This window comes from Bubalus kerabau, chromosome 13, assembly GCF_029407905.1.
Source record: "Bubalus kerabau isolate K-KA32 ecotype Philippines breed swamp buffalo chromosome 13, PCC_UOA_SB_1v2, whole genome shotgun sequence".
Classification (NCBI taxonomy): domain Eukaryota; kingdom Metazoa; phylum Chordata; class Mammalia; order Artiodactyla; family Bovidae; genus Bubalus; species Bubalus kerabau.
Genome location: NC_073636.1, coordinates 13,256,383 through 13,276,121, shown reverse-complemented (window position 1 = coordinate 13,276,121; position 19,739 = coordinate 13,256,383). Strand labels below are relative to the sequence as shown.

The window sequence follows — 19,739 nt, the reverse complement described above, 5'->3', positions numbered from 1 at the left end:
ATGAACTCCACTGTAAAACACTGACCAACAGCAAACCGTGTCTCCGTGGCCACTAGTTCAGTGTCCACTGCCCATCCAGGGACCAGCACACCGCTCCTGCTAGGGAGACGGGACACCTCTTCTCCCACATCCAACACCAGGCAGCGCTGAGATGCAACACACAGGCAACAACGACCCAGTTGTTTTTGTTTTTCTGTCTTGTCATTTTCTACTTTTCTACCATTTTCTACCTCTGTGGCCGTTTTCTTCTTCTTTGCTCTTATGATCAAATACATTCCTTGAGGGCTAAGGCCTCTAAGGACAGTAGGGACACTATTTATAACACTGAACAGTGTATACTGGTTAGGTGAAGAAGAAGTTTGTGAGATATGCAACATTCCCAAGTCAAATATCGAGAGTAATCACAGCTGTGGATTGCATTCCACTGCCTTCATTAGAACAGCTAATCATCAATTGAGAGTTTACAAGACAACATAAAAATGGAAAAGGGAAAGGATGATTTTAGGCCTAGTAAAATTAACTGTGCAATTCCTTTGGTAATACAGGCGAGGAGATTATGGCTGGAGAGAAGATATGTATTTTGAGCTTAGTACCTACTCGGCTGGCAATAGCATTCAGTTACAGATAGAGGAAGACTAACCCTTGCTTCCTTCTGTTTTTCTTCAAGGGTTTCTTTGAGAAGGATGATTAAAGAGATATGGTGTATACAGAAATATTAAAAGAGGTGATATTTTAATTATGAGAAGGAATTTATATAAGAAAACTCCTATTAAGGAGTAACACTATCTGATAAAAAGTTGACCTGGGCAAAAGAGAGGTAGGAAGCTGAAGCTGGACGAGGAGGAGGTGGAGATAACCTTGTATACACACATCAGATAGGCTGGATCTGATGCTGGAAGTCAGGGCATCGATGAGAAGGAAATGGCAGCAACTGGAGCAGAAGATGACCAGGAAAGAGGTCGCCACGGGAGTGAGAAAGAAGTGACAAATGCAATCAATGATATGAAGAGAAACAAGCAGCTGAGGCACAAAAGCCAGATGAGATACCAAAGCACAGAGGAAGGTACCTGAGAAGGTCAAAGTTCGGTCTAGTAAAGCCAGGTCCTGGCTCTGTAGGGGTTCTGATGGGTCACCTCACAGGACAACCTGCGGCAACCCACACACCGTGTGGCTCCTCCCTACTTCTCACGTTTATCAGGTCTTAAAGAGCACAGACCTTTCAAGTGACAAATTCAAAGCTATAGATAAAACACTTCTCCCCATGGAAGTGAAGTGTTAATCGCTCAGTCGTGTCTGACTCTTTGCGACCCTATGGCCTGTAGTCCACCAGGCTCCTGTGTCCATGGGATTCTCCAGGCAAGAACACTGGAGTGGGTTGTCATTTCCTTCTCCAGGGGAATCTTCCTGGCCCAGGGGTCGAGTCTCCTGCATTGCAGGCAGATTCTTTACCATCTGAACCACCTTCAGTGTTAAGCAACAAAACTTTCTTTCTGTAATTTAGGCCTTAATGCTTTTCTCTGAAAGTAATTAGCAACTTTCTCAATATACATCTCAGGTGCTCCAAGACTGTATTTTAAAGCCTATTCATAAAATAAAATTTAATATATTGAAATAATATAACGATGAATTATTTCCATTTTAGGTTCTTAGATGTTTCAAAGAAAAGATGGGTAACTGACCAACTGAAGGATCACCCAACAGACACACAGGCTGTTGGGATTCTTCTCAAAAGAACCTAAATTTTATAGCAGAACTGATAATTACAGGTGAAAATTTTTTTGTTTTAATAATCTGACAATATATTCTATTTTACCATGTTAAGATTTAATATGGAGAAGGCAGTGGCACCCCACTCCAGTACTCTTGCCTGGAAAACCCCATGGACGGAGGAGCCTGGTAGGCTGCAGTCCATGGGGTCGCTAAAAGTCAGACAGGACTGAGCGACTTCACTTTGACCTTTCACTTTCATGCATTGGAGGAGGAAATGGCAACCCACTCCAGTGTTCTTGCCTGGAGAATCCCATGGACAGAGGAGCCTGGTGGGCTGCCGTCTATGGGGTCGCACAGAGTTGGACATGACTGAAGCGACTTAGCAGCAGCAGCAGCAAGATTTAATATTTTAACATAGTTTTAAAAATTATGAAATATTTTGTGCTGCTTTTAAAAAAACATCACTTTTTATTGTAGCTGAAGAAAAACTAAAGCAATTAAGTTTTCTTCTGCTTTTTTCATCTTATTTTATATTTGTAAATTTTTTGCAATCAAGTAGAATAAAGAAGAGAGTCCCATGGACGGAGGAGCCTGGTAGGCTGCAGTCCAAGGGGTCGCTGGGAGTCAGACACGGCTGGGTGACTTCACTTTCACTTTTTACTTTTGTGCATTGGAGAAGGAAATGGCAACCCACTGCTGTGTTCTTGCCTGGAGAATCCCAGGGACAGGGGAGCCTGGTGGGCTGCCGCCTATGGGGTCTCACAGAGTCGGACACGACTGAAGCAACTTAGCAGCAGCAGCAGCAGCAGAATAAAAAAAATTAACGGTGTTTTCTTATAAAAGTGGTATCTGAAAAATGAGTGAAAAGTCCAAGTTGAAAACTCAGGAGCTGATACACACTGTCTGTACTACAGATGCTTACAGACAGAATATGCTGAATTTGATTACTGATATATTTAGTTCAGCTCAATTAATTAGTTCTTAGCCAAGCAAGCCCTTACAAAATACATTAAGGTCCACAGAAAACCCAAAACTCTTCCAGAGAAAAGGGACAAAATAAGCATTTACAATGTATATCTGAATTTTGTTAATAAATAAAGTTGTATACATGGAAATTGCTTAATAAATATTTAATGACTGAATGATTAAACATCCAGGTTTTGAAATTAAATTGTTAAAAGATGAAAATCTCTTTGTTAATATGAAAATTGGTTATAAGTTAACTATCAGCAAAAGTCATTTACTGTTACAATTTATACGCATACTGTAAGACCACATAACACCATTGTGCTTGAGTTAACAAGCAAAGTAGCTATTCCATTTATATTGGCAATGTTCCACAAACAACAGAGCTAAGTCCAGCAGATACAACATTTTCAAAATGCATGTAAACTATTTAGATGAATTCTTTCTGCTGACAGTCCCCAGGGAGAAAAGAGAAAATGATGTGTTTTACCCTAAGAGCTCAAAGCCCTCTGGGGAGGTAATTCAATTGAAATTTTACATTCAGTCTAGCCAGGCAGTGATAAACAGATGCTTGAATTAGCTGCCATATACCATAATCAAATATCTTAAGGAGAAAACTTTCTAACAAAAATACAGAGAAGAGGGTGAAGAGGAAAAAAAGAGGGGAAGAAAATATTTTTTTAAGCTTACTGCTATTTTTAGGGGAAAAAATTGTTTTTCTAACTACTTCTGTAAGTAGTATACCATAAGAATCAACAATGCCTTTCAATACATTTACTGGTTAGTTCACAGCATGGGGCAGTTAGCTCACAGATAATCAGAAATAACTAAACTTATACTAAGTTTTTTGAAATTGATACAATTTGCTGATTTTTTAATCGTTACGTGTACAAAATGTAATCTGTATCTGTGTCTTTTACAATAAGCATCTTCCGATCTTGGCTGAAAATAACTTGGGGTACAAATAATAAATAAATAAATGATGAAAGCTTAAAATTCATTCAAAAAATTACTCCCATGTATCAAAATAGGCAAAACCATAAAAGCGGCTAAAAAAGCACAAATTATGACCAGCAACCAACCAAAGAAAGATCACTCCGTTCATATCAAAAGTCTTCAACCTTCATTTAAGTGACTCACTAGATTAACTAATGCTCTTCATTTTTTTCTCTAAACTGTATCCGCTGACACTCCCAGTCTGCAGAGAGCACGCAGCGAGTAAAGCCTGGAGCTACTCTCCACCCGTCACTTACAATGTTTACAAATATTAGCCCCCACTAGCTGACCTATGTGTTTATCAAAATCAGTTGTGCTGTTCTCAAACTAGTGCCCACCAGTTATACTTGTTATTGCAGCTAGGTTACTTAATTAAATATTAACCAAGGAGATATGAATGCAAAAAAGTGACATGTTTCTAATGAAAATTAAATCAAAATGGTTCAGAAAGACTCAATATAGACTCACCACTGGAGGGGAAATGTCTGTTGATTTAAGTGTGGGCAGAGATTTAAAAAATAAACTGGACGGATTAGAAGTTAAAAATCTAGATGGATTCTACACAGATTACTTTGTAAGTTTTTAAAGTTCTAACTTCAGTTTAAAGAAAGTGACAGTGGAGATCACCGATGATGTACCAGAGGGGGTTTGATGCACAAAAAGACATGTTAAATTCCAACCAGAAAACCAACAGTCGATGAGCCTTGACCCCCACTGAGAGAGACAGGTGGAGGGACATTTACATGTCTCAGCTGAATATCGAGTGCTAAGGTTCTCACATGTCAATCTTGTCTTTTAAACAATTCTCTGCTTTGACTTCTTTTCTGTGATGAACTGACCAACTGAGGTCTGATAAGAGCTTCTCTAGGCTCAGCTGGGACCAGGAGTGCAGACGCAGAAGCTCGCTTGCAAGCGATAAGGGACCAGCACAGACACGGGGACAGGATGCTCCCAGCTCCCAGCCAGGCCTGGCCAGCAAGGAGAGGTCAAAGAGAACTTGAAAGGGGTTAAATCCTAAAAAGGATATAGAAGTTCAGCAGGCAGATAGGCAGAGGAGGCGGTCTCTGAAGCATAAGAAACCAAGGCGGGCAGGTGAGAGACCCCTGAGCATTGCAGGCTGGCAAGTAAAGGGCAGAGGATGGGTGCGGAGAGCGAGGCTGGTCCTACCTGCCGTGGACAAGCCTGTGATTTTTATCAGGAAGGCAAAATAATCTGAAGAACTGTAAGTAGAGCAGTAACTAGATCTCTGTTACAGAAATACTGCTCGGGCCCAGTATGGTGGACAGAGGAAGCAGGAAGGGTAACTGCGAAATCAGAACTGGGCCCTTGGGGTCAGAGAAGAATGTGGACTTAATGTTGAGGAGGCTGAACTGATAAGAATTCAAGAGAGAGAGGTGATGAGAACAGTGAAAAAAAAAAGTTGCCAGAGGACCCCACAGGCATCTACCAGGGGAATGAGATAGAAGATGGTGGCCCTTGAAGCATGGACATGTGGGGAGACCCAGAAAGAAGGGGTGTGCTCCTTGGCCTGGAGGAAGTTAAAGAAGGGCTTTAAATGTCTGTCTTAAAATGGGAGAGATCTGAGCGTGTCTGCAGGCAGGGGAAGCAGGGTGAGAAGGAGCTAGAAACACAAGGTGATGAGATGCAGAGCAATGGACCCAACGCTGGCCAGGTGGGCCAGTTCACCGCGACGGCAGGGGCATTCTACAATATGGACTCGGAGGCCTAGAAACCTCTAGTTTAAAAAGCTCCCCAAGTTATTCTATTGTTGCTCTGTGGAATGGAGTTGGAACCACTGGCCAAGAGCTTGCATGAAAGACTTCAAAGCTCTGTTTTCAACTCGATCATTTCCTCTGGCATTCTGTTTTAAATGGCCAATTAAAATTATAAAGAATCTTAATAATCTAAAGGTACAATCAGGTATCTTCCTCTCTAATCCTTAACTCCACGTTTATCACCCCAATTCTAGGGTGGACTGAAAAGCCTTTCTTGAGGTTTGTTCTCAGGCTTCAGATGATTCAGCATCAAAACACTCCTGGGGTTCTTATCTGTTTCAGTCCCAGGCAGTCAATTCATCTTCCTAAACAGTTCACAGTCATCGCCAGGAAAAGTCTTAGGTTGCATTTTCATCTGCTCTGCTCTCTGATCCTCCTGCTTCCTTTCCCTATGAGCAGCAGAAGTGGGGAAAGAAAAAAGAAAAGAGAGACGGGAAGAGGAAGAAGAGCTATACACGCAGTCTTTTCACCATGAGGAGAAAGCCTTTCTTGACTCTGCGCGATCACAAAAAGTTCTCTCCACACCTGCCACAGTTTGTAAGCGCAGTTCCACGCCGGCCTCGGAGCTGCACTGCCCGACACAGGACAGCATGTCCCAGGGGACCTTCATTTTTCCAGCACCCCCTTCACAGCGGGAACTGTCCAGAAATGGCTTTAGATCCTGTTCCCCTGACCATTTCCTCCACCAGCTTGTCTTCCTGACACGAAAGAGAACGTTTCAGGCAAAATTTAAAGATGCTCCTAAAGAAGGTATTTAAAATAATTTCAATGTGAGATGACTCCGGTCTGTATATTATTTTCCTATTCATGTCAGGAATGTAAGTTTCGCTTCCTGATTGAAGAAGTTACTGAGAGCAGAGAGCAGGCTGTAAGTGTTGGAAGTACAGAGAATACTGGGGGTAAGATGGGGATGAACACTTACTGGCTGTCTGCTGTGTGCTACAGTGGAGATGTGAGGCCTCGTTTCGCTTTTATGGCCACCCCTTGAGACCCGATGACCCTCATCTTGCTGATAAGGAAACGAGTTCACAGGGGTTGAGAGAGTCATCCAGCTACTGAGGGGCCAGGTCAGGATTCTCATAGACCTCTCCAAGTGCCAAGCCCACACTTTTCTTTGGTTATGACATATGGTGAGGAAATATTTATTTTCAGGATAAAACAAAAATTAACAGGATTCTACGGAAGGTTGTGATCAAGGAAAGAGGCAGGAGAAAGAAAAGAATCCACTTGAGAAACAGAAGAGAGACCAGAGCTCCAGGTGACGCCAAGACCCCAGGATATGGGGAGGGAAGCGGACAGCGTAGGGTGGGAAGGACGGTTGGTCGCATGGAAAGTGGCCGACTTGTCCCAAAGCACCAACACGCAGAAGATCTGGCCTAGAAGGGGTTCTTCAAAGCTAAAAGCCCGATGACAGGTCATCAAATACAACCACCGGGGCAGCGCCCATGAAGGTGCTCAGCTCAAAGAGCCTCCCCGTGGCTGCTAAACAATAACCCTCCAGCCCCTCCAAAGAACTTCTGAACACAAACTCTTGACTATATACCTTCAAACGAAATATTAAACAAGTGAAGTAACTGTGAATGAAAACTGAAATCTAGTTAGGAGGACTGTTTTTCATATAGCTGTGCTAAATCGCTCAGTTGCATCTGACTCTTCGCCACCCCATGGACTGTAGCCTGCCAGGCTCCTCTGTCCATGGGATTTTCCAGGCAACAATACTGGAGAGGATTGCCATTTCCTCCTCCAGGGGATCTTCCCAACTCAAGAATTGAACCCAGGTCTCCTGCATTGCAGGCAGATTCTTTACCAACTGAGCTATGAGGGAAGTCCTCCGAGAATGATGGGAACATATTAAAGAACACCAAGGCAGCTTGAGGGGCTTGCATGGGCCAAACCAGAGAAGATTTAAGCACCAAAATAAATAACCACTGACTAAAATAGAAATTCACAAGTGTACACTGATATAAATACATGAATAAATAAGTGGGAAAGAAGGAAAAATCTCCCTTAGCATAGAATGCCAACTAATAAATGTAGAAGGATGGATTAGAAATTTACCATCTAGCAACTCTGACGGTAATAACTGGTCCGGGTGAAAATCATCAGTGGGCACCAGAAGTGGTGGATAGAATATCTGCATCATCTCAAAGCATCTCCCCACAAGAGTGTTAGCGACAACGGAGAAAAAATTAATAACTTGACAGTGGAGAGACCTGGAAAATCAAGGAAAATCAAAATGGAATCAACACTGCTGGGCTTTTCACACGGCCCACAAGAAGAACACAGCACTACTTCCATGGGATTCCAGACAAAAACACATCACTGGAACCTCATAAGGAAACCGTGATTCCTAACTGGATGCTGGACCAGACATTCTCCTTTCGTTTTGCTACAGGGGATATTGCTGGGACAAGTGATATAATTTTAATATACGGCCTATAAATCAGATGATATCATTATATCAATGTTAATTTCTGGATTCTGATGACTGAATTGTGGTTACGTATCAGAAACCCCTTCTTTTTTTAGGAAATACACACCAAAATATTTACTGGTAAAAGGGCATCTTGTTGGCACCCTACTTTCAAATGGTTCAGGAAAAGACAAAAGAAAACGTGTATGTGTGTGTTTGTATCAGATCAGATCAGTCACTCAGTCGTGTCCGACTCTTTGTGACCCCATGAATCGCAGCACAAACAGAATGATGGAGTAAATGAGCTAAGATGTTAATGTTTTAGGAATATGAGTGAAGAATACAAGGGATTCTTTGTGTTGTTCTTACAAGTTTCTGTAAGTCTGAAATGATCTCCAAGCAGAAAGTAAAACAAAATCATCTCACATATTGAATCAGCTGCTGCTTAATATTTTTGCAAGAACCTCAAGTGCTCTCTTGGGCAGTTCCTGGACCCACCAGTGGCCCCCTGCTCCTCCTACCAGCCTGGGATATGAACCACTGCCTCTTCAGACAACTGTACCTGTTAGACAATTCCTCCTTACACTGAGACACAGTCTATGCCCCGGGTATTTTTCACCCCTCAAACCTACGTGCCTTTCCCTGTGGTTACAATCTTTTTCCCCTAAATCATTTCAAAGGCTTTCTACCATCTTTAGGTACCATCTTTAATGGTACCATGTAAAGACCAAACTTCTTACTCTCATTTTCTTGCTTCTGAAGATTTTTTTCTCAGTCTCTTAATAATATTATTTCTTCTATTACAAAATGAAGTAGATGGACTAGATGTGTCAGATCCTATCACAAGACTGTGAATTTCTTAGAGCAAGGGCTGTGCAGTGTGCCTGGCACTGATATGTGGTAAGTGTGATGCACGTGTTGGACCAGACAAACCATCAAACCCAACATGCTGAGACCAATGGTTGGTTGACAAGCTCTGGTAAGTAGATCTCTGCACAATGCCAACTGTATCTAATTTTTCAAAAGCTAAATACAAAAACACCTATAAATGTTTAATTGCTTCCCTGAAACCCAGCAAAATATATAATGCACCCACCACTTTAGGATCTGCTGGGAGAAATTGAGGGCAAGAGAAGGGAGCAACAGAGGATGAGATGGTAGCATAGCATCGCTGACTCAATGGACCGACGCAATGAGTTTGAGCAAACTCCAGGAGACGGTGAAGAACAGGGAAGCCTGGCGTGCTGCAGTCCATGGGGTCACAACAGTTGGACACGACTTAGTGACTGAAAAACAACCGCTTTAGGAAACAGCTGTGTCTGTGAAAACTTGGGGATTAATCAACCTGCTTGATTTCCAGTTTTGAGCACACTGTAATTACCCAATCGATGGCTGTTCAACTGACCTCACTATTTCTTTCCATTATTCAACCTATGGCACACCTGTTAAGTTACAGGAACAGCCCATAGGAAAGACTATCAACATCTAATATATACAGTCCCTAGTGATGTTATTTCTGCTTAAGAATCACAAAATGCTGTTCTGTAATTAAAAACAAACAAAAAAAGTAGTCAACTAGGGCAGAGGAGTTACACAGTGAATTAGATTTAAAGCCCAAACTAGAACTCAAGCCTAAGGCACCCACGTCAGAGTTCCTTCTGCCATATCTCATCCGTATCTCATCTCTCTGCCAACCTGACCCTGGAATGCTTCCTCGAGGATAAGTTTTTCATTTACATTTAAACACCCAGTTGTTAGTCTGTAATGCTTTGAAAGACCTCTCTAGTAACTGGGCGTTGTCTTGTTCTTTTTATTTATAAAATGTATAAACAAATATCTGATATAAAAGATGTAAAGTTCAAGTTTTATCACCAAATAAGTATTTTCTAATCAATCTGTATATAAAAATATTTGGGGTTCCACTAAGGCTTCTAAGGGCTTCCCTGGTGGCTCAGATGGTAAAGAATCTTCCCTCAATGCGGAAGACCTGGGTTCGATCCCTGGGGTCGGGAAGATCCCCTGGAGAAGGAAATGGCAGCCCACTCTAGTATTCTTGCCTGGAAAATCCCATGGACAGAAGACCCCGGTAGGCTACAGTTCATGGGGTCACAAAGAGTCAGACTTCACTTTCACTTTAAGGCTTCTGTATCTAATTTTTTAAAACTTTTTATTAAAATATAATAAGCATACACAAAATACATATATTACAGCATATGGCTTGATGGATTTTCACAACACTCAGATCAAGAGAAGGGCATGACCAGCGTCCTACGCTTCAGTTCCTCCCAGCCTCCACGAGGCACCACCACACACTCTTCTAAGAGCAGAAGCAGTGCTGTGTTTGGTCTGGCTTCTTTCATGGCCTCTCTGCTTGAGAGAGCTTTCTACACTGTGTGTAGTTAGAGATCGTTTTCATTGCTATATAATATTCCACACTATATTTATCCATTCCCTGCCAGTAGGACTTCGAATCTGCTTTTTTGTATTTGTTATTTTATATTACTTTCTTATAGAAGACTCCTAGAGTTGTAGAAGCCCTGTGCTTCACAAAACCAAGATCTGCTCCTGGGTACCTCCACAAGATGAAATGTCTTACATTCTTTTTAAAAGGAATGTTTTAGAATAACAGATAGCCTGGGAAAGTCAGAAGCATGATACCTGGGACCTACCGTCTTGCAGTCCAGTGGTAGGTAGTATGCACGCATGTCTACTGAATAAATGCCACAGTGGAAAGTACAGTAAAAGTCACTGAAGGGAAACTGTGACAAGATGACAAAAACATTAGCTCAGATATATTTCATATTTGAATTGTCAGCACACTATGGGAACTACCTCTCTAGCTAGTACCTTCTCAAACAACATACCCGGTGTATAAAAGGCACCTGAAGGGGAGAGAGGGACACTGAATTTATCATGTAGTTTTAAAAAGTGAAATAAGAACCACGAAACCTCATTCTATTATCTCTATTTGTCACTAGCTTTTAAGACTTCATTACTATGGGCCTGAACCACCTTATTTTCTTACATTGAAGGACTATAATCTCAGAGTCTCTTCAGCTCTACGATTCTTAGACACGCTCACTGTAAGATAATAAGAATAAATGAAATATATTTCTATTTTTTAATTAAAAGAGTATTTGAAAATTCTAATAAAGATTGAGGAGAAGGGGACAACAGAGGATGAGATGGTTGGATGGCATCACCAACTCAATGGACACGGGTTTGGGTGGACTCTGAGAGTTGCTGATGGACAGGGAGGCCTGGCATGCTGCGATTCATGGGGTCGCAAAGAGTAGGATATGACTGAGCGACTGAACTGAACTGAATAATACATTATGGTATAATATTGTATTCTCATTCATATTCTGAATATTTAGGAATTAAGTAAACAAGCAGTTTAATTTTTTTCTATGTGTCTAAAGAACGGAGCAAGAAATTCCAACTTAAAAACTTTTGCTGACAATTCTGGGCTAGTAAGTGTGTCTACCAACTGTACTGAAAGTTTTTTAAATCAAGAAATTAATCATGTAAAAAACATTCCAAGGTGGAAAAAAAGAAAAAGACCTCCTAGATATCTATACCCTTACTACCCACTCAATCCCTACTGATGAATTCTAAAGTTACAAATTCAGGTGTCTTTAAAAAATTTATAAATTCAGTATTAATTACTCCTAAAGACTCTTAAAGACTGACAATTTTCTCATTTTTCTACAAGATTCTCAACAAAGTTTGCAGTTACAAAAAGGGAACAACAAGCAGTAAGCTGTAAAAAAAAAAACAACAGAGATAGCAAAAGAGGAGAAAATAAACATCAGATGTGGAGTCTCCATAAAAAAAAAACAAAAACAAAAAACAAAAACATAGTGAGCAGACAGGAAAGTGAGCAATTTGGGTAAAGGAAGTTCAAAGAGAGATTTGAAAATCAGGGTGACAGTTTTATTTAGATTTGCTAAAGATAAAGGAAGCAAGCCAAAGCAGAAGTGATAGGTGAGCCACACTGTCCTATTTCTAGCACAAGAAAAAGTCTGGACGAAGAACTGGGTACACTCTGAAGTTTAAACATCTATGAAGGAGGTGAGAAAAATAGTTTTAATAGGTGGCAGAAAAGTTAAAACGTGGATAAAGATTTCAGTAAAATAACCGATTTTGGCTCTATATTTTAAAGGTAAAGAAAGTAACCAACAGGCTCTATGACTTTTAAGACAATACATTGATATTTACAAATGAGCTAATTAAAACTAACTGCACAGAACGTGACGTAACAGTTAATAATGCCCATGACCTCGTGCCCAGCCCCCACACACAGGGACGTGTGAGACCTCACTGGCTTCTCTCTCCCAAGGGCACAATTAACGCACTTCTGGCAACAGCATTTCAGAGGCGACGGTGACCATAAACACGCTGTTCCTTCAAACACAATCCTTATGAAACCAACAGGAAAACTCTCCCAAAGTGATCTGCACTTTAAAATACCCATTTCATTCAAAAGTAAAATACCTCTAGATGACAGTTTATGATTAAATTAGAGACGACGAAGTCCACAGTCAGGAACATGCAGACCCCTGAACAGTGCAGGCAAGGCACATTTTTTTGGTAACAATCTTTTTGAATTAGAAATAAAACACTTTACATTATTTTGGAAAATTAACCCTGAACAACAGTCTCCTCTTTCTCTTATTGAAATTTTCTATGTTTTGACTATAAGGGAACAAAGAAAAGAAAACTATCAATCATTTCACCAACTAACTTATACACGTGTAACATTTACCTTTTAGTCATTAGGGGTCTCCCTTGTGATACAGAAGACACAAACCATAAATAAGAAGGAAGGGAAAGAAAGAATGCTTTCTATTTGTAAATACAGATTTGAAAGTTTAAGAGGAATAGGAGATTACTATTGCTTGTTTGGAGTTTGACTATATTCTGTCCCTAAAACAGTCCTATGGGGGAGGGGAATTTATTTGCTTTTAAAACCAAGTTTGCTTTTACTGCCTCCTGATTAAAGCAGAATTCACACAGGGTTCTCCACGAAGAGAAGTAAAAACCTGTGCTTTTTGCGGTGCACTTTTCTGCCAGTAGATAAGGATTTCTTTTCTCTCTTCTGTTTGGAGTAATTAGACACCAGAGGTGGGGGGAGAGTGGGCAAATTCACTAAATTAGATATATTTAAAAAGGACCATTGTTCTATTTCTTAAGGCTCTGACTTTGTTAATAATGCATTCGGACCACCCTACAAAGGTAACTGTTGAAGAGCCGTCAACTTCTATCTCACGTGCTGCCCCCGCCCCCACTCCCAGCCTGAACGCCAGCACTGTCCTGCTTCCACCGAGCCTCCCAGCGAGCCCTCGGTGGAGATGGCCAAAGCTCCCTCCACTCGGCTGGGCCTTCTCTCTGTTATAACACAATCTGCATCAGCCAGCAATAAAATAAATTGACCTACCGTTGATGGAAACGTGTCATTCTTCAGCCAGAAAGAGAAATGGCTAAGTAGGTGGAAATGTAGACCTATATTAGAGAGATTAATACACGTGAAGCTTCAAGACCATCATTTATAGGAACTTTCAAAGAAAACGGTTACAGTTTCCAGAAACGGTGCCAGATGTTTATATTACCTTCAATTTAAATGGTTAAATAAATAAACAGTGTGTGAAGTACGGAGAAGGGGGAAAAGGTAAGCGGGGCCGATTATGACAGCAGCAGCGTGTTTTATTTACTACCGTGTAAATACCGACGGATAAATAATACCTAAAACCAGCAGGAAGACTGTTTTCAGTCTCCTTATTTCAATTAACGGCTCAGATAAGCAAGCGTCATTTAAAACAAGGAATACTTACAAATCTGTACCTTTAATTGAGGGCTAAAGGAAAAACAGTGCATTTTGGAGAACTAAGAAATATAAACACAAGCAGGAACGGCGTAATTCCAGCCTATGAAACCCAGGCAGTTACTGACGAGGAAGACGAACCAGAGCCCGGTCTATACAGCTTCTTTGGCAGGTGTGGCCTCAGCAGTTATCGGGCATTTGTAGGCAAGCAATCTGGGGGAAATTTTTGAGAAATCTGCACCTTGGAAGAAAACTACCTCAACCAGCATTTCTCCTAACACTGTGGTGCTGTTTCCACAGAAAAATAATTGAAAAAAGCATTAAGACAAAACATATCCTTTTAGAGCCTACATTTTCTAATATATTCATGAACACATGACATAAAACTATTCCTCCGAGTAACACAGAAAACAAAATAATACTTTTTGTCTTTCAACATGTGAGCTCATATCCAGGTGTGAAAAGAAGTGTCAAAATCATGAAATACCATCACCTCTTGATAAGGTAAGGTTTTTTTTCCCCTACCACCAAGCAACCAGACATCTGATGTATATAGGAAAGCCCAGGGGTAAGGTACATATAACTTCATAAAAACGATTATCTTAACAGGTAAACCCAATTAATACTCATAGTTTATAAATGGATTGTAATATTTATTCTTTTGCATTTCTTAAAAAAAAATTAGCCTCTAAAACTTCATCAGTACAGGTTTAAATGTAGGGCAATTAAGGATTTCTAAAAACATTAATCTGTTCTCAGTTTCTTTCCTTTAAAATGCCTATAAAATTAATTGCACTCCTGAGCTCCATACAAATAAATAAAAATAGTAAGAGGTATATTTTATATGACAAGCTCACAAGCTTTAAAAATTCATTAAGAGCTTGGCAATAATATTTTCAGAGCATTTTACTATTACATATTGATCCTAATGCACTTGACTTATCTGGAGAGATAAAACTTATCTTGACCTTGCTGAATACAAATAGCCTCGACTAAAACCTGTGATGGCCTCTCTGGGGGAAAACACAGCGATAATCATTACCGAGAGGATACCGGAGCTTCGAGCGCGCCATACAAACGCTTCCACAAAATGCAAACTTGCTTTACTCTCACTGTGGTCCTAAGAAATGAGAAAACAATAGCTCTGTATCTACGAATAATTAAGCACTGAGTTACTTTCTTTAACTGACTTGACATATTTTAGTTTCCTAGCAAGAATCTAGTACAGTCTCTATATATTCTTCCATCATGTGACTGCTCTTTCAAAATACCTGATCCAGTCTGCCTCATGACGCACCTAAAGCACAGAGCTTGGGACTGATGGGAGGAAGGGAGAAAACTACAAAGTCCTCCTCTGCCGACTTCTATGATGTCAGAGAAATTTAGGGGAAATGACAGAGAGCCTGGTCAAGGGGCATTTCAATTTTCAGCTCACACTTGATTCCAATTCCACCAAAATATTCTAAAATTCTAATGCAGTGACCAATGAATAAAACGTATCTTTAAATTTTTTTTAATTACATGGTAGCTCCCCTCAACCATCTTCCTCCTCTCTCAAATTTTACCCCTGCAATTTTACTGTCAGGGTGAATGCCTAAGTCAACACTAAATCACCTACTCAGTTTTTCAAAGTCTGTGATACACAAAGTAAGCCAATGCAAGTCCTTTTTCACCTTTTAAAATAGAGGCCTGTTTTGAGATTAAACACAATTTCAACAGTCGATTACACCCTTAACTAGAGTATTACATAAAGCTTAAAAAAATACAAAAAAACTTCTTGAAAAAAATGCTAGTTAATTCCAGAATATCACATGGCTGCCAATTAGAGACTTAAAAATAAACTAAACCGTTAAGATTTCTAATTCTCAAATACTTTCCTTTTACAAACATTAAAGTATAGAATGAAATTAATTTCAAGCACATGAAATTTTTACTACTTTTTTAAGTTCCTGAAAAATATACCTCTAGTAATCTATAATTTGATTTCAAATAAGGTCCCTTTTTAAGCAACTTTAGGATTATGGATAAATTATGATTTTATGAATCACAGCCCTGACACAACTTCAAATTCAGTCTTGGGTTTCCTCTAACCTCTCTGCCCCCATAGGCAGCCAGGCAGCAAATGCACACTTACTATCATTTTATGTAACATTTATGTTCCTTTAAGAAAGAGAGGAGTAACTTTAATTGTGCTTTAATATTCACTATTTTTCCAGCTAAATATCTACATCAATAGTGTTTCATTTTAAGGAGGAACGAAAAAGAAATTACATAGAGAATTGGCTAAGTAGATCAGTGGTTTCTTAAAGTAGTACAGTAATGCTGATACATTTTTTAAAACCCTGTAAGAATTCCTTGTCCTCTATTATTATTCAGAGCACCTGAACCTAAGACATCATTACTATGGCACATTAACTCTGCTATTTCTCAAGACAGAACCAGGAATTTTAAACGTTCCCTATCGAACAATTTGCTCTGAGCACCTAAATACAACACTGTGATTTTATATATTTCCATCTACAATATTGCTTGGTGCTGATAAACCACAATACAACTTTCTGTGTTTTAATAGGCGACAGTTTTTGGCACTGGCTTATAGAACAGTACAGACTTTAAAAAAAAAAAAAAAACCATCTGCAAACTCTGCCACAAAGAATAAGGCTCCATTGCTAATTATACAGGGAACTGATTTTAATTACACAGAGAACATTGCTTTTAAAAACACTTTCCAAACTGCAAAAGCAGATGGGGGAGTTAGTGAATCAATAAAACACCTCTACTGCAGTACAACAGTGCCCTCTACTGGTATGTGCTGAACTTTGCAAAGAAAAAAACATTTTACTCAAAAACTAAAGCCATACGAGAACAGACTGATTCCTGAAAATTTTGCTGCTTTAACATAAATAAGTTCTATTTGTGACACATCAATATTTAACTTTATATTTTAAAAGCTTCTTAATGAGATTTAGAGTTTTAAAATAACTAAATTTAAGAAGTATGGTTTACAACGATACCATTTGAGTAAAAGACAATTTTTTTTTTTAATGATGAATAAATATTAAAAATATGTGGGGACTTCTCTGTTGATCCAGTGGTTAAGACTGCTCTACCAGTGTAGGGGGCCTGGGTTCAACCCCTGGTCAGGGAACTAGATTCCACATGCCAGGGGAAGTAAGACTCAGCATAGCCAAATAAAAGTAAAAAACAAAACAAAATATTTGGATCATTCATAAATAATATTTCTTAATGTAAAACTTGTATATTTAGTAAAAGAAACTAAATTTTCACTCATTAACTGTATAAATTTTACCTAACTCTGTCCATCAAGGATAAAATGTTGTAATATCAAGATAGCATAATTATTTGTAATACTTATTTGTCATAAACTTATAAGTTATATGTAATAAACTTATCGTCAGAAAATATTTATTCTTATAGTTATTTCTTTTAACCAGCTACTGTTTCTGTAAGAATACCCTGGGTTTCAGCAACAATTAACAACCTATGTTTACTTAGCACATGGCTCTCAATAACAAAATATCGTTACTATTACAGTTCTTGTGTTTGAAGTAAAAACTCAACCATGTATGAAATCTGATTTCCAAGAAACCAGATTATGAGACTTAAAGTTACACGGTTCTTTAAAATTTTTGAATCTTAGATTTTATAAGATGTAAGATTTTACAAATCTTACATTTGGAAGATAGAAAACCTTAAAAAATAAAGTTTAAGGACAAGCACATTCAACCTGCCTAAGTGTATTAATATTACAACTTTAATCTCTAGCAGAAATAAACTATCCCTTGTGTCTAGAACTGAAGAAGCTTTCCTGTTGTCTTTCCTTTTAAACAGCTTATTTCCATCACAGACACATACAATCTAAGTTGTGGAAACTGTACTTTAAAAAGCAGTTCAAGCAAGAACTTCTAACTGTATAGGAAACTGACTTGTTTTACATAACACGAAACTCTGAGCTTCAAGAAAGGTGATGCCCAGGATACAGTCTTTCAGCAACTTAAATTCGGCCAGCAGCGGGACGGGACACAGGCAGGGTCAGAACGAGGCAGCTACACTCAGGAAACTGGCAGGTGGCGGTAAAGCTTTTGGTGGGGGCGGCAGGGAGGGTTGTTGAGAGGTCCAAGAAACAGACTTGGAGGAAAGGAGGAAAAGGCAGAAATGTGTCAAGTTCTGCTGCTGGACAGGGGTTAAAACTCCAAGTGAAAAGGGTTTGGTTGGTGGTTTAACCAGTTACCATCCTGACTCTTCTTCAACAAAAGACCCGCATGTCTCAGCAGCAGTTAATTTTGAATTTTATAATGGTCGTCAACAGAAAAACTACAATTTACTTTATAAGCATCGCTTTTATAATCAACTACCAGGAAGTATGTTCAATTAGGAAAGAAACTGTATTCAAACTGACTACTGGAAAAGAAGAAACAGAAATAATTATGAAAGCAGCAGAGACTTACATTAGATGTGAAAATGGAGCATATCCTGAAGGATCTGAGGGTTTTTTAAAGGATATACTTCCTGAAAGAGTCAGAACTGTCTGTCCTTAAAGCACAGCAGTACAGTGATGACTACTAAGACCTTCACAGTTAAAGAAAGAGGTATGGGTTACAAAAAGGAAAGGACCCAGTCCATCATTCCTGGGATCAGAGTTTTACAGTTCCTACTCCTGAGTTCAAAGTTATGCCTCATTTAACATGCAGGAGAAAAGAGCAAGTTGCCCTTTTCTGATACCTGTATTACTATGTGTATAATACTACAGACTATCTGCCATTTTCCCCCATGATCTTTAAAAAAGAAAAAAGGATGTGCATATGAAATCCCTAAATTTAAACATTTGTAAAGTGCAGTCAAACACCATCTACCCAAGAATTTAAATTCCTGAAAATTATTTCTTTGAGCTGACCAAAACTCAGAAGTCAGGCACAGATAAAAAGAGGCAATTTACGATGAAAAGAAGACAAACAGGTCATAAACACAGCCACTGTTAATCAAAGGCATGTAAGATACAGCCATTTTTCACCACTCTGGCAAAGAGCAAAAGTAACTCCCACGATGGAGGCCACGTGACAGGGAAGAAGCGGACCCGTGCTAAGAGGAGACACTGGGGTTACCTCACTGGAGGGCAATTTGGAACATGTATCCTTAAAAGTGTGGCAATCCTTTAATTGATCCAGGGATGCTGCTCTAGAAATTTCTCTTCAGGAAATTATTAGAAAGTGCAGACAAGATATATGACCAAAGATGTTCCTGAAAGCACTGTTAAGATGGTGAAAAATCCTAAACAACAGAAGGGTTACCACAAGGACTGATGGCACACCTATACTGGGCAATACTGCAATAATGTCAGCTGCCACCAGAATACAGCCACAGACACGGAAAGACGTGCTTCATAAAGTAAGAGAGTGGGAGGGAAACCGAATCAGAACTCAGGACACATGGTGCGATCCTACTCTGGGGAAAAAGGAACCAGGAAGGACTACACACATATACACACACCCGGGGGGAAAAGCCAGGCCGCTCCCATCATGAAATGTGATTGTAAGTGATGCCTCTTTTTCTTATGTGGATTTTAAATTTTTTCTAAAATTAGTGTCTTTCTTATATAATAAAGTTTTTATTTTTAAAATACAAGTAGGACATTAGAGTAGTGTGTGAAATCTTCAGATTAACAAACAAAATAGGGGCGTCATTCTACGATGTGCTGGTTTATACTCTAAAACCAGTGCTCTGAATTCTAATCTTGGAAGGATCTTTACAGAAGATGATACGGGGTTAAGATTGAAATGCATGAATTCTGAACTCAGATCTTCTTTGATTTACATCCTACCTCTGCATTTCCTAGCTGTGTGATCTTAGGACAATTTCTTAAAGTTCTCAAAGTTTATTTTTCATCTGCAAAATAAGAATATTAATACTTTCCTTATGGATTTTATTATTATGGCTTCCATGGTAGTTCAAAAGGTAAAGAATCTGCCTGAGATGCAGGAGACCTGGGTTTGACCCCTGAGTTGGGAAGATCCCCGGGAGAAGGGAATGGCTACCC

General features: G+C 39.4%; 1 protein-coding gene across 7 annotated transcripts in view; it reads right to left on the bottom strand.

Annotated features, from left to right (window-relative positions):
* Nucleotides 1-19,739, bottom strand: part of TAF3 (TATA-box binding protein associated factor 3) — a 121,912-nt gene that overhangs the window by 68,640 nt on the left and 33,533 nt on the right. Inside the window, exon 2 of one of the 7 annotated variants that reach the window (XM_055543511.1) lies at nt 13,301-13,365. The exons of the other annotated variants lie outside the window; for them this stretch is intronic. The gene's annotated coding sequence lies outside the window, so the exon portion shown is untranslated. The remainder of the gene's footprint in view (nt 1-13,300; nt 13,366-19,739) is intronic. 7 annotated transcript variants of the gene reach the window in all.